The sequence below is a fragment of the Lactuca sativa genome, chromosome 2, assembly GCF_002870075.4.
Source record: "Lactuca sativa cultivar Salinas chromosome 2, Lsat_Salinas_v11, whole genome shotgun sequence".
NCBI lineage: Eukaryota > Viridiplantae > Streptophyta > Magnoliopsida > Asterales > Asteraceae > Lactuca > Lactuca sativa.
The window spans coordinates 180,634,701-180,648,401 of record NC_056624.2 but is presented as its reverse complement, the minus strand read 5'-3'; the positions used below and the strand labels follow the sequence as shown (position 1 = coordinate 180,648,401).

The following is a 13,701-nucleotide window of genomic DNA, read 5'->3' as shown; positions in this document are numbered from 1 at the left end:
TGTTTTTAAAATGATTGGGAATGATATTTTATGGTTTTTCAAAAGTGAAAAATTATTCAAATTTTACGGTGTTACATTAAGGGTCTACCCTAAGAGTCATCTATCCTGCATTCGTTCATTTCGAAGTCCCTTGTTTCTAGGGTTTATAAGACAGACACTAATTCCATAGCTGCCAATGCACTAAATTCATAGTTGCTAAAGTTCATTCATCAAGTACTAAATCCATAACTACGAGTGTAGGTACTAAGTCCATAGCTACCAACGTTTACCTAACAGGCACTAAGTCCATAGCTGCCAGGTACTACGTCCATAGCTACCATCACCTAACAGGTACTAAGTCCATAACCACCCGTGTTTACCTAATAGGTACTAAGTCCATAGCTGCTAGTGTTTGTACAATAAGCACTAAGTCCATAGCTGTCGATGTTATTTATTAGACACTAAGTCTATAGCTGCCAATGTTTAAGCACATCATCTTTTATCTCTCATTATTCATCTACCCATGTCATACCCAACATATTTGTATATATAAAATACATATACAATTTAAATCATTTAAAACATGTATAAAATCGTTCATCCAGCATAGATAGCAATATACAGATAATATGCACATGTAGCACGTAGTTTATATAAAATACTTCATATCTATGTGTAAGATGAAAGTAACTATGCACTCACCTGAGAAGGTGGTGACTCGACACTCGAACAACACTTCGTTACTCTCAACATAATTTTCCTCGGACAAAACCTAGTATCATTACCACTAGAGTTTAGTCTAATATTCACCGAGACTAATTAATAGTCTGGCTATTATTACTATTATATAAGCGTTAACAATAGTTATATAACCCATAATAATAGCTTAAGTACTTATTATAAGTTTCTAATAACGTTAGTATAATTAAATAAAAGCTATATTAGAAATAGCGTAGGCGTAGCTCACTTACAATGGGTTTTATAGAAAACCGGACTTCACTTATTCTCGGGACTCCGGGAGCCTCGGGGCTTCCTTCGGGTGCTAGGGGGTTTACCTAGACTTTAGGGGGGGTTAGGGAGCTTAGAGAGAGAGAGTATAGAGAGAGAAAGAAGAAGGTTGAGGGGTGAGGAGATGGCATGACCCGACACTTCTATTTATAGGGTGAAATCCTGATGGACTCGCCGAGTCGGTTCACTGACTCGCCGAGTCGGTGCCACTTGTCAGCTTTCTGGTGGCAAAACGTGTGTGGCCTACATTGTGCCACATCACCCTTTTTGCAGCAGCACCCTGCCGACTTCTAAACCCCGTGGCTTTTGCATACGAGCTCCATTTTCGACGTTCTTTACATCCACGCGTAGGTAAAAACAAGATCTACAACTTTCGTTTTGACTTTTTCGGCTAATTTTTGACCGATCTTAAATTAAACAGTAGGAGGAGAGTATAATGTTAAATGTCCGCGTAAGATTCATAACTTCTACATACGGACTTTGTTTTCGTCTGTCTTTTTATCGTTGAGTTCCTATTAATGAGATATTCAACTCTCATTTAGATCGCGTAGGCCAAAAACTGCTCGAACTAAAATTCGAGTTTCGGGTCGTGCACTATTAGGCCAAATCTTAGAAAATTCATAACTTCCTCATACGAAGTCAGATTTGGGCGTTCTTTTTTTGTATGTTGTCGGTTTAACATATACTACAACTTTTGTTTAGATCATTAAGGCTAAAAAGTCCTCTATCATAAATTTACTATTTACATCTCCCGGTGCCTTGCCAGTTTCGCCGTAAAACTTCGATGGGCCATAACTTCTTCGTTATAACTCGGGTTTCGACGTTCTTTATATGTACGGAGCCCTTGAGACGTATTATAAAACTTGGTTAAGATTATTTATTCTAGATAATCTTTTATCGAAAAGACGTTTTCGACCCCTATTATCTCTAAATTGACAAGTTCGGATCTACGGGCTATACTTAAATGATCTATGTGGATTGCATGTCTCCTTTGAATGTTGCTTTAACTACCATTATTCTGAAGAAGAGGTTGTGCAGTACGAGACAATACAAGTAACAAATTATTGTTGATAAGTTTATCCTCAGATGATGAACTATCATCAAGGTTCTAAATAACGTAAGGCGTGATTTGGCGGCAATGTCAAGCCTCAAGCTTTTCCGAGCCTTGGTGAGTCACGACGTTTGTAAGGCGTGACTTAAGGCGGCAATTTTCTATGTAATTAATATTTTTATATGTATTTTCAACTATTATTCATTTTTATATACATATATGAGTTAAGGCGGCGTTTTGGCAAAGCTTGGCAACAGGTGCAAGCCTTGGAGTCGTGGCGTGCCATGGCGGAGCCATGGTGAGCTTTTTAGAACCTTGACTATCATTGTTAACTTCCATTGCTATTTTCTGAATGTTTAGATTCAATTTCAAAAAAGAGAAAAGATAAAGAGACAATGAAACAAACACACACACACACACACATATATATATATATATATATATATATATATATATATATATATATAGAGAGAGAGAGAGAGAGTGAGAGAGAGAAAGAGAGAATCTTAATAAAAAGGAAAATATAAATATAAATATAAAATAAAAATAAAAATAGGAAATAGAAAAAAGAAAAAGAAAAGAAAAAGAAAAAACCTAATAATAGAGAAAAAGATTCTCCAGTCAAATGATGTTGACATTTTGAACTTCATGGGTTCTCCAACTCCCAACCATATTTACTTGCAATTTGTCTTTTCCTTTAAAGCACTGTACACAAAATAACTCTAGTCAAATGATCATGCGGTCGGAGAAAATACGTAATATCATGGTTCTCTATCTCTCGATCCAACAATTGAGCTTTTCGTTCTTCATTGGCTTCGAGAATGCGTAATTTTTGTTCCCGGTACCGTTATCTCTATTCCACCTCTGTTTCGGTTGCAGTCTTGATGTCGACAATTTGTTTGATGAGATCAAACATTTCAATTTCTGTTAATGATGAGGATGCCGCTTTCTTTCCTTTTTTTTCTCTGAGGCGGTGAGTCTTCAACACTAAACGATTGTTGCTGTTGGGGGGAGAATCCAGGAGGATATTGTGGATCAGATAATGATGTGTAGGCTTTGGATGAAGATGTTTTGGTTCGTTTTGAAGAAGGAGGTGGGGAGTCTTCACCTGCTTTTGTAACTAGTGCCCATTTCGCGTTGTCTTTCGACCACTCCTAAGCTTGTTGATGAGGAAAACCTTTTAGTTAATAGTCCTCCGATACTCGCTTAGTGAAGATTGTAAAACATCAGCCTCAGATGTCCTGCTAGCCACACTGTTCATCTTATGGTTATAGATGTCGTTGTAATCGTTACATTTCTTTTGGAGGTCTTTCCATTTTGAGTTTACTTGGTGTTGTGACCGATCCGAACCTCTCATTTGAACACTAAAATGCTCTAGAACCCTCTCCCAAAATGCATCAAACCTTTGTTGATTTGCACGTTGTTTATCTTTAGAAGCATCAACATATGCCCTAGCCAAAGCCAACTCTTCAAGTTCCACCCTGTTCTTTCGCTTATGGCGGTGTGTTTAGTTGCGTTTTTTTTTTCTCAACAACAGATTGCAACTCTTTGTTGGTTTCTTCTTTGGTTTTTTCAGGAGTCAGGTCGTCACTAGAACTGTCAGATTCTACGTTCGGAGTATCACGAAACTGGAATTTCTCGAGTTGAAGATTGGAATTGGGTTTTTGGAACCCTTTGAGAAAACTGATTCCATGGATTATAACTCTGATTTTCTTCTGGAAACCTAAATGTGTAGTAAGATCGTTGCTTCGGAAAATTGTTTTGGGTAGTTTTGGTTTTGTTGGTTGTAACAACTCAAATTTTTCAAACAAATTTTTCATTTTAAAAACATAATTGTTTCCATTTTAAATAAGACATAAATAGTTAATTATTCAGTCAATACAAATATTCAAAATCCCAAGATCATAAAACCATCTTCAGTGTGTATCGATCATGCCGGCGCCTTCCCACGGACATCGCTAGTACCTGAAATACATGCACAACAACTGTAAGCATAAATGCTTAGTGAGTTCCCCAATATACACTTACGCACCTACGCCCTTCCAGGCCCTGACCTTCCGGTCCTCATAACATAATCGCCTTCCGGCCCGTAACATATTGCCTTCCGGCCCACATATCATACATAGCACATATAACATATAACATACCACATATAGCATACATATCACATATCATAACCGACCTTCCGGTCACACAGTCAAACCCTTCCGGGTACAGTATAGTGAGAAGACTCACCTCGTAAATGCTGAAAACTAGCAACTCCTGAAATCACTCGTGCACAAACCAACGAGCTACAACCCTCCTATAACATTACATAACTCATTAGCACTCATATCATCTAAGTGTGACTATCCCTAAGAAGTCAGACTTAGGTCAACTCTGGTCAACGGTCAACGGTCAACTCGACTGGACTCGGCGAGTACCATGGCGACTCGGCGAGTCTAGTCGTCCTCACAAATTCCTGAATATTCCCTTTCTACTCGTCGAGTATCCCTCTTGACTCGACGAGGTCCTCATGGAAGAATCGCGGGGCCACCCCGACTCCACTCGCCGAGTCTGATGAACAACTCGGCGAGTCCCAGTAAATCTTCAAGCTACTCGCCGAGTCTGAAGAACAACTCGGCGAGTCCATGCCATGCAGACGAGTAACTGCTTCCTGAGATAAGTCTCGTCCCGAAGTACACATGCATGGGACCTTCTGGACCTCTAAAGGTCCTAATACAAGATTATAGTCGTGGGATAACAAGGCATTACTTCATCAATTCACTAAATGGGTTCTATAAACCCTAATTTCATAAACACATCATTATAGCAGAGCATACACGAATTCTTACCTGGATGATGTATTCTCTTTATTCCCAATCCTCAGAATGTGACCCCTTGCTGCTCTTTTAGCCAATCCTTCCTCCTCCTTGCACACCCACTCTTCTATAACCAACAATGGCCTAAGATCCTTGCTCCTGCTGCACTAATCGATTTAGGGTTCTTCTCAGAAGGCTAAAACGAACAATGACGGCCAATGGACCCCTTTTATACGTCCCAAACCTGAACGGTTAGGGTTTCCGCTAAACAGCGTCGACTCGCCGAGTCCATATCTGGACTCGTCGAGTCCAGTCGCGGACCCGCGACCAAGTCTGCGATCCTACTCGGCGAGTCTTGGCCCCAACTCGCCGAGTCCCCTCTTAAATCATCCAAAAACATAATTTAAACAATACCTGAGATTTCGGGCTGTTACAACTCTCCCCCACTTGGATTAGACTTCGCCCTCGAAGTCTCACTCCGCAAATAGTTCCGGATGCTGCCCCCGCATCTCGCGTTCCGGTTCCCAAGTCATTTCCGATCCCTTACGGTGTTGCCATTGAACCAACACCAAGGGTACCTCCTTGTTCCTCAGAACCTTGATCTTCCGATCTCTGATCGCCACTGGTCTCTCCGCGTAATTCAGGCTCGCATCCACCTGAATATCCTCCAATGGAACCACTGCCGACTCATCGGCTATGCACTTTCTCAGCTGCGACACATGAAAAGTGTCATGGATCTGACCTAACTCTGCTGGTAACTCCAACCGATAGGCTACCCGACCTATCCTTGCAATCACACGAAATGGCCCAATATACCGGGGTCCCAACTTGCCTCTCTTCCTGAACCGAATCACTCCTTTCCAAGGAGAGACCTTCAGGAGAACGAAGTCGCCGACCTGAAATTCAAGCTCGGATCGGCGCCTGTCTGCATAACTCTTCTGTCGGCTCTGGGCAGTCAATAATCTTTGTCTCACTTGTTGAATCTGTTCTGTCGTCTGGAGTATGATCTCCGTGCTGCCCATCACTCTCTGTCCCACCTCTCCCCAGCAAATGGGAGTCCGACACCTCCTACCATACAACAGCTCGAAAGGCGGCATACCAATGCTCGAATGGTGGCTGTTGTTGTAGGAGAACTCCGCCAACGGTAAATACGCATCCCAACTACCCCCGAAGTCTAACACACACGCTCGGAGCATGTCCTCCAGCGTCTGAATCGTCCGCTCGCTCTGACCGTCTGTCTGAGGATGGTATGCGGTACTAAAATGCAATTTAGTACCCAGCTCCTCATGGAATTTCTTCCAGAACCTGGAAGTGAAGCGCACATCGCGGTCTGACACAATCGAGATCGGCACCCCGTGCCTAGACACCACCTCTTTCACGTATATCTCCGCCAACTTTTCCGCTGAAGAACTCTCACTGATGGCAAGGAAGTGAGCACTCTTCGTCAACCTATCCACAATCACCCAAATTGCGTCAACTCCCCTAGCAGTCCTTGGCAATTTGGTGATAAAATCCATAGTGATCTGTTCCCACTTCCACTCGGGGATCTCCAATGGCTGCAACTTGCCATGCGGTCTCTGGTGTTCGGCCTTAACCCTACGGCAGGTCAAGCACCTCTCAACGAACCATGCTACATCCCTTTTCATACAGGGCCACCAATATTCCTTCCTTAAATCCAAATACATCTTTGTAGCACCGGGATGGATCGAGAATTTAGATCTATGAGCCTCTTCCATCAGCGTAATACGCGTACCGCCCACGAACGGCACCCAAATCCGACCCTGAAACGTCATAAGGCCTCGACTATCCTTGACAAACTCTGAGATTAACCCCACAACCCGCTCTTTCTTCCGCATTTCTGGTCGCACAGCCTCTGCCTGGGCTCCACGAATAGCGTCCAACACTGGAGTCGTCACAGTCAGTCTCAAGCATACATCTCGCAATGGAGTGCTCTCCGCCCTGCGGCTCAATGCATCGGCTACCACATTAGCCTTGCCTGGGTGGTACAGGATCTCACAATCATAATCCTTGACCACATCCAACCATCTCCTCTGACGCATATTTAGGTTGGGTTGATCCATCAAATACTTCAAACTCTTATGGTCCGTATATATCGTACATCGAACCCCATACAAGTAGTGACGCCAAATTTTGAGAGCGAACACTACTGCCCCCAACTCCAAATCATGCGTGGGATATCTCGCCTCATGAGGCTTCAGCTGCCTCGATGCATAAGCTATCACATGGCCCCTCTGCATCAACACTGCACCCAATCCCGAAATCGATGCGTCGCAATATACCACGAAATCTTCCATCCCTTCTGGGAGAGCTAAAACCGGGGCTTCGCACAATCTCTGGCGAAGTGTCTCAAAGGAGGTCTGCTGCTCGGGCCCCCATGAGAATGCAACACCCTTCCGGGTCAATTTGGTGAGTGGCACTGCGATCTTGGAGAAATCCTTGATAAATCTCCGATAATACCCTGCCAACCCAAGGAAACTCCTGATCTCAGAGGGTGACTTCGGCACCTCCCAACTCATAACCGCCTCAACCTTGGCCGGATCGACCAATATCCCCTTCTGATTAACCACATGTCCTAGGAACTGGACCTCCCGCAACCAGAAGTCACATTTGGAGAACTTTGCATAAAGCTTCTCCGACCTCAATACCTCAAGGACCTCCCTCAAATGCTCCTCATGCTGCTCTCTAGACCTCGAATACACCAGAATGTCGTCGATAAACACAATCACTGACCGATCCAACATCGGCCTGCATACCCTGTTCATGAGATCCATGAACACAGCCGGGGCATTGGTGAGTCCAAAAGGCATCACCACAAACTCATAATGCCCGTATCGCGTCCTAAACGCTGTCTTCTGGACGTCCTCTTCCCGTACCCTCACCTGATGGTATCCTGATCTCAGATCGATCTTGGAAAACCAAGATGCCCCCTGCAACTGATCGAATAAATCATCGATCCTCGGCAACGGGTAACGGTTCTTGACCGTTAGCTTGTTCAACTCCCGGTAATCAATGCACATCCGGTGTGAACCATCCTTCTTCTTGACGAACAGAATAGGTGCTCCCCATGGCGAGCTGCTCGGCCGAATGAATCCCTTTCCCAGCAACTCCTGGAGTTGCGAGGACAACTCTTGCATCTCTGGAGGTGCAAGACGATAGGGCACTTTAGCAATAGGCGCAGCCCCCGGAACCAGATCGATACCAAACTCTACTTGCCTCACAGGAGGTACTCCTGGCAGTTCCTCGGGAAAAACATCTGAAAACTCACGCACCACAGGGACCTCCTTAATTGACTTCGGTCTCTCGGAAACCTCCCGCGTATCCATCACATACGCCACAAAACCCTTACAGCCCTGCTGTAGACACTGCCTCGCCCTAGCGGCCGAACAAAAAGCTGATCCTGAACGAGTACCCTCACCGTACACCGAAAGAACTCCCCCACTATGGTCTCGTATGGTCACCAACTGACGCTCGCAGTCGATGACAGCGCCGAATCGGCTCAACCAATCCATGCCCACGATAACACAGACATCCCCCATCGCAATAGGAATCAGGTCAATCGGGAATTCAACCCCGAAAATCTCTAGTACACATCCCCGAAGAACCTCCGTAGCACGAATCACTTTCTCGTCAGCTATAGAAACTCTCAAAGGTCGACTCAACGACTCACGACTAACGCCAATCTGCTGACTAAAGGCTAAGGACACAAAGGACCTACTCGCACCCGAGTCAAATAACACTAAAGCAGGCACAGAGTTCACAAGGAAAGTACCTACGCGCATAATAACATAAGCATAACATATTGACATTAAAATAATTACACGAATTACAACATACCTGCCACAACATCGGGCGCAGCGCGGACCTCCTCCGCAGTCAGCTGAAAGGCTCTCCCACGAGCCCTCGGGGCCTCGACCTTCACCGGTCGAGTCTCAGTAGTCCTGGCAACAGGTGCAGATCCCTGACGAAGCTGCGGACACTCGGCCTTTCGATGGCCGGTCTGGTTGCAATGGAAGCAAACCATGAACCCCTTGGGGCACTCCCTAGCAATGTGCCCCTCCTTGCCGCACTTGTAGCAGGCACCGGCTCGACACGCCCCATCGTGACCCTTGCCGCACTTTACGCAAGTGCGGTTCTTCGAACCTCCCGTCCTCGAATCGGCGGACTTGATCCGCTTGGCTGCCGGCTGAGACTGAGCCGGCCGCCGGTCTGCCTGCTGAGACTCGGCCTCCTCCCTGGCCTGAGTCTCTAACTCGATCTCACGCTTCCTGGCATTCGCCTGAAGCTCAGTAAAGGTATGATAAGTGGAGTTTGACACAAACTCCCGGATCTCCCTCCTCAGAACACCCAAGTACCGGCTCATCCGAGCCTGCTCTGTGGCCACCAGCTCGGGGCAAAACATCGCCCTCTCATGGAACTTCCGCGTGATCGCCGCCACCGAATCAGTACCCTGCTTGAGGGTTAAGAACTCCTGAACCAATCGTTCCCGCTCCACCGGGGGAACGTACTCCTCCCTGAACATGGTAGTGAACCCCTCCCATGTCACTGCCGCATTCTCTGCCAAAGTGAAGTTCGCCGTCACGAACTTCCACCAGTCCTTTGCTCCCAGACGGAGCTGGTTCAAAGCGAACCGCACCCTCAGGTGCTCCGGGCATGAACAAGTGTAAAAGCACCCCTCTATATCTGCGATCCACCTCATCGCAGCAATCGGATCCTGCGTCCCATCGAACTCTGGTGGCTTCGTGTTGCTGAACTCTCGGAACAGCAATGAATCACCCCCCTGTGGCCTAGCAGCGGCCACAGCTGCGGTAGCTGCAGCGGTTGCAGCCTCGGTCAATGCGGCGTACCGTTCGTCGAACGTCTCCATCAGGGTGGTCTTGATAGACCCAAACATCTCCGGGATCTCAGCCCGGATCGCCGCCGCCACCTCCTCGTGGATCATCTGACGAATATCCTCGTCACTCACACCGCTCGTACTCGCCCCGTGCCGCGGTCTAACCATGATATCTCTGAAATACAACATAAACTATCAGAGATTCTACCGAGTATAAACGTACTCGACACGCAACCCTACTCAGTCCCAGATATCCAGGGATTCTTACTTGGGCCTCCCACTGACCCGGTGTCCTCGGTAGTACGGGCCCAATACTACCGACCACACCGCATCAATGTTCATCCCAAGTCCTCCTCCCCAAACTCCAGATAGTGAGTACTCTACTTCTGATACGCTCTATCTATCCGCATACTAGCAAAGCATCTCATATAGGCAACTTCCCCAGACTGAGGCATCACAAATCAGGCCACTCTAGTCCTATCATGTATACCTAGTCTTCTAGCATGCATAACAATTCATATCATATAATATTGTAAGGTATTTTGGGGATCTTTACCGTTCGGGCGCTGACTGATCGTACACACTGCTTCTTTCTTGCTTACCACAAAACCATTTACAAAAGTTTATGCCTTTATTTGAAAAGTTTCCTCAAATCCTCGGTTTGAGTTCAGTTACCCCCCTAAGGTGCACCCGAATCCCTCAAACCAAGGCTCTGATACCATTTGTAACATCCCCCTCTGGCACGTATCACAATATTGTCCGCTTTGGGCCACTCGGCACGAGGACTTCCCAGGGGGTCACCCATCCTGGTACTACTCCCGCCCGAGCACGCTTAACTGCAGAGTTCTTATGGGATCTGCTGCCCTCACGGCTTTAAAACGCGTTGTGACAAGGAAGGTATCCACACCCCTTATAAGGAATGTTTCGTTCTCCTTCCAAGCCGATGTGGGATCAGGTCTAACCCACCTTCACCCCCCATTATAGGGTTCGACGTCCCGTCGAACACATCGACCCGTGCCCTAGCTCTGATACCAATTGTAACAACTCAAATTTTTCAAACAAATTTTTCATTTTAAAAACATAATTGTTTCCATTTTAAATAAGACATAAATAGTTAATTATTCAGTCAATACAAATATTCAAAATCCCAAGATCATAAAACCATCTTCAGTGTGTATCGATCATGCCGGCGCCTTCCCACGGACATCGCTAGTACCTGAAATACATGCACAACAACTGTAAGCATAAATGCTTAGTGAGTTCCCCAATATACACTTACGCACCTACGCCCTTCCAGGCCCTGACCTTCCGGTCCTCATAACATAATCGCCTTCCGGCCCGTAACATATTGCCTTCCGGCCCACATATCATACATAGCACATATAACATATAACATACCACATATAGCATACATATCACATATCATAACCGACCTTCCGGTCACACAGTCAAACCCTTCCGGGTACAGTATAGTGAGAAGACTCACCTCGTAAATGCTGAAAACTAGCAACTCCTGAAATCACTCGTGCACAAACCAACGAGCTACAACCCTCCTATAACATTACATAACTCATTAGCACTCATATCATCTAAGTGTGACTATCCCTAAGAAGTCAGACTTAGGTCAACTCTGGTCAACGGTCAACGGTCAACTCGACTGGACTCGGCGAGTACCATGGCGACTCGGCGAGTCTAGTCGTCCTCACAAATTCCTGAATATTCCCTTTCTACTCGTCGAGTATCCCTCTTGACTCGACGAGGTCCTCATGGAAGAATCGCGGGGCCACCCCGACTCCACTCGCCGAGTCTGATGAACAACTCGGCGAGTCCCAGTAAATCTTCAAGCTACTCGCCGAGTCTGAAGAACAACTCGGCGAGTCCATGCCATGCAGACGAGTAACTGCTTCCTGAGATAAGTCTCGTCCCGAAGTACACATGCATGGGACCTTCTGGACCTCTAAAGGTCCTAATACAAGATTATAGTCGTGGGATAACAAGGCATTACTTCATCAATTCACTAAATGGGTTCTATAAACCCTAATTTCATAAACACATCATTATAGCAGAGCATACACGAATTCTTACCTGGATGATGTATTCTCTTTATTCCCAATCCTCAGAATGTGACCCCTTGCTGCTCTTTTAGCCAATCCTTCCTCCTCCTTGCACACCCACTCTTCTATAACCAACAATGGCCTAAGATCCTTGCTCCTGCTGCACTAATCGATTTAGGGTTCTTCTCAGAAGGCTAAAACGAACAATGACGGCCAATGGACCCCTTTTATACGTCCCAAACCTGAACGGTTAGGGTTTCCGCTAAACAGCGTCGACTCGCCGAGTCCATATCTGGACTCGTCGAGTCCAGTCGCGGACCCGCGACCAAGTCTGCGATCCTACTCGGCGAGTCTTGGCCCCAACTCGCCGAGTCCCCTCTTAAATCATCCAAAAACATAATTTAAACAATACCTGAGATTTCGGGCTGTTACAACTAGATTTGGTATTGCTGATAGTTTGGATTTTGAAAATCTAGTGAAAAAATGAAATATCTTTACTTAAACTGTCTTGTGTGAATTTATGTCGGTGACTAGAACCGGTTCGTTTAGCTTACCCTCAAGAATCCATTAAATGTAACCGAAGGAATTGAACAAATATAAATTTTTTCTAGAAAAAAAAACACTCTACAAATGAATGAAATATTTATTCATCTTTGTAAACTTAAGTAAAAGAAAAAAAACGAAAAAAAAAAGTTAAAAAGAAAATAAAGGAAAGAAATCGTATGAATATGATCAAAATACATTCAAATGTGGTGAGAAGCATTCAAATATAATTGGCAAAGAATCTATGTATATGAATTGAATAAAGTCCATACATTCAATAAAGCCACATGTCACAACCACTAAAAGACAAATATATCCAATGCTCAATACATATGGGTTTACCAACCCATTTGAAACTACTAAACAATGAAACCGATGAACCCTCTCTTTCTAGGTACTGTTTCCCGTTAGTACCAGCTCATCCCTCTTTTGAAACTGCGTCGACTTCGAGAGACCTAAGGGACTTAAAATGAATTGGGTGGTTTAAAAGTTAAAACAACTCCACCCCTCAAAATTGGCATCAGACATGCAATTATTTTCTTTATAAAAACATGTTACATTATAAGGAAAAAATAAAATAAAAAATCTGATGGTTTTCATATAGGTTGTATCTTTTACAACATTTTTTTTTGGATTACATTTATAAGATGATTTTATTCAACAGTTTGATCACTTCTTTTGTAGGATATAATATGATGATTTATTATCATTGGACATTCTTGGTGTTTATATTCGCATGGTGAACTCTTTCATTATTGAGGTTACAAGTCAATTTAGTAGTTAAGGGTATTTTCATAGTTTAATGTATTTTAAGTTAGTTTGGTAGCTAGAAGACTCTCCTCTAAACTCATCTATTATCTATATAATGTTTTTTCATTATTCATATAGTTCAATTAAGAACATTAATGGGGTAACTATTAACAAAATAATGTTCATGAAAGATTATTTAATAACTACGCTAATAATGAACAATATTGATCAAATATATATGATAAGAACAAAAATAAAGAGATGAAATAAAGGTCTTTGACCTAATTTTTCACACTATGGTTCATGGTTGCTTAATTCTAAAGGCCGGTCTAATAATAATTTCTTTTGGTTATGGGTGTATTTCCATAATTAATTTTGTAGGATGCTGAATCCAATCTAATATGAAAGTTCTTGTATCAATTTCTTGATGATCACATTCTTTCAAAAAGAAAATATATTATTGTTTTTAAATATTTTGGATGAATTAAATTTGTTGCTAAATAGTAAATCCTGTTAGCCGATGCTTTGGGCTTTACTACTCAAAGGCCGAAGTCCAAAGCCAAAAAAAAAAAAAAAGAAAGATTAAAACTTCGCCGTTGCCGGGGATCGAACCCGGGTCACCCGCGTGACAGGCGGGAATACTTACCACTATACTACAACGAC

General features: G+C 44.1%; 1 non-coding gene across 1 annotated transcript; it reads right to left on the bottom strand.

Annotated features, from left to right (window-relative positions):
* Positions 1-13,629: 13,629 nt before the first annotated feature.
* On the bottom strand, positions 13,630-13,701 carry TRNAD-GUC (transfer RNA aspartic acid (anticodon GUC)). Its single transcript has one exon. It is a non-coding gene; the product is annotated as a tRNA-Asp (tRNA).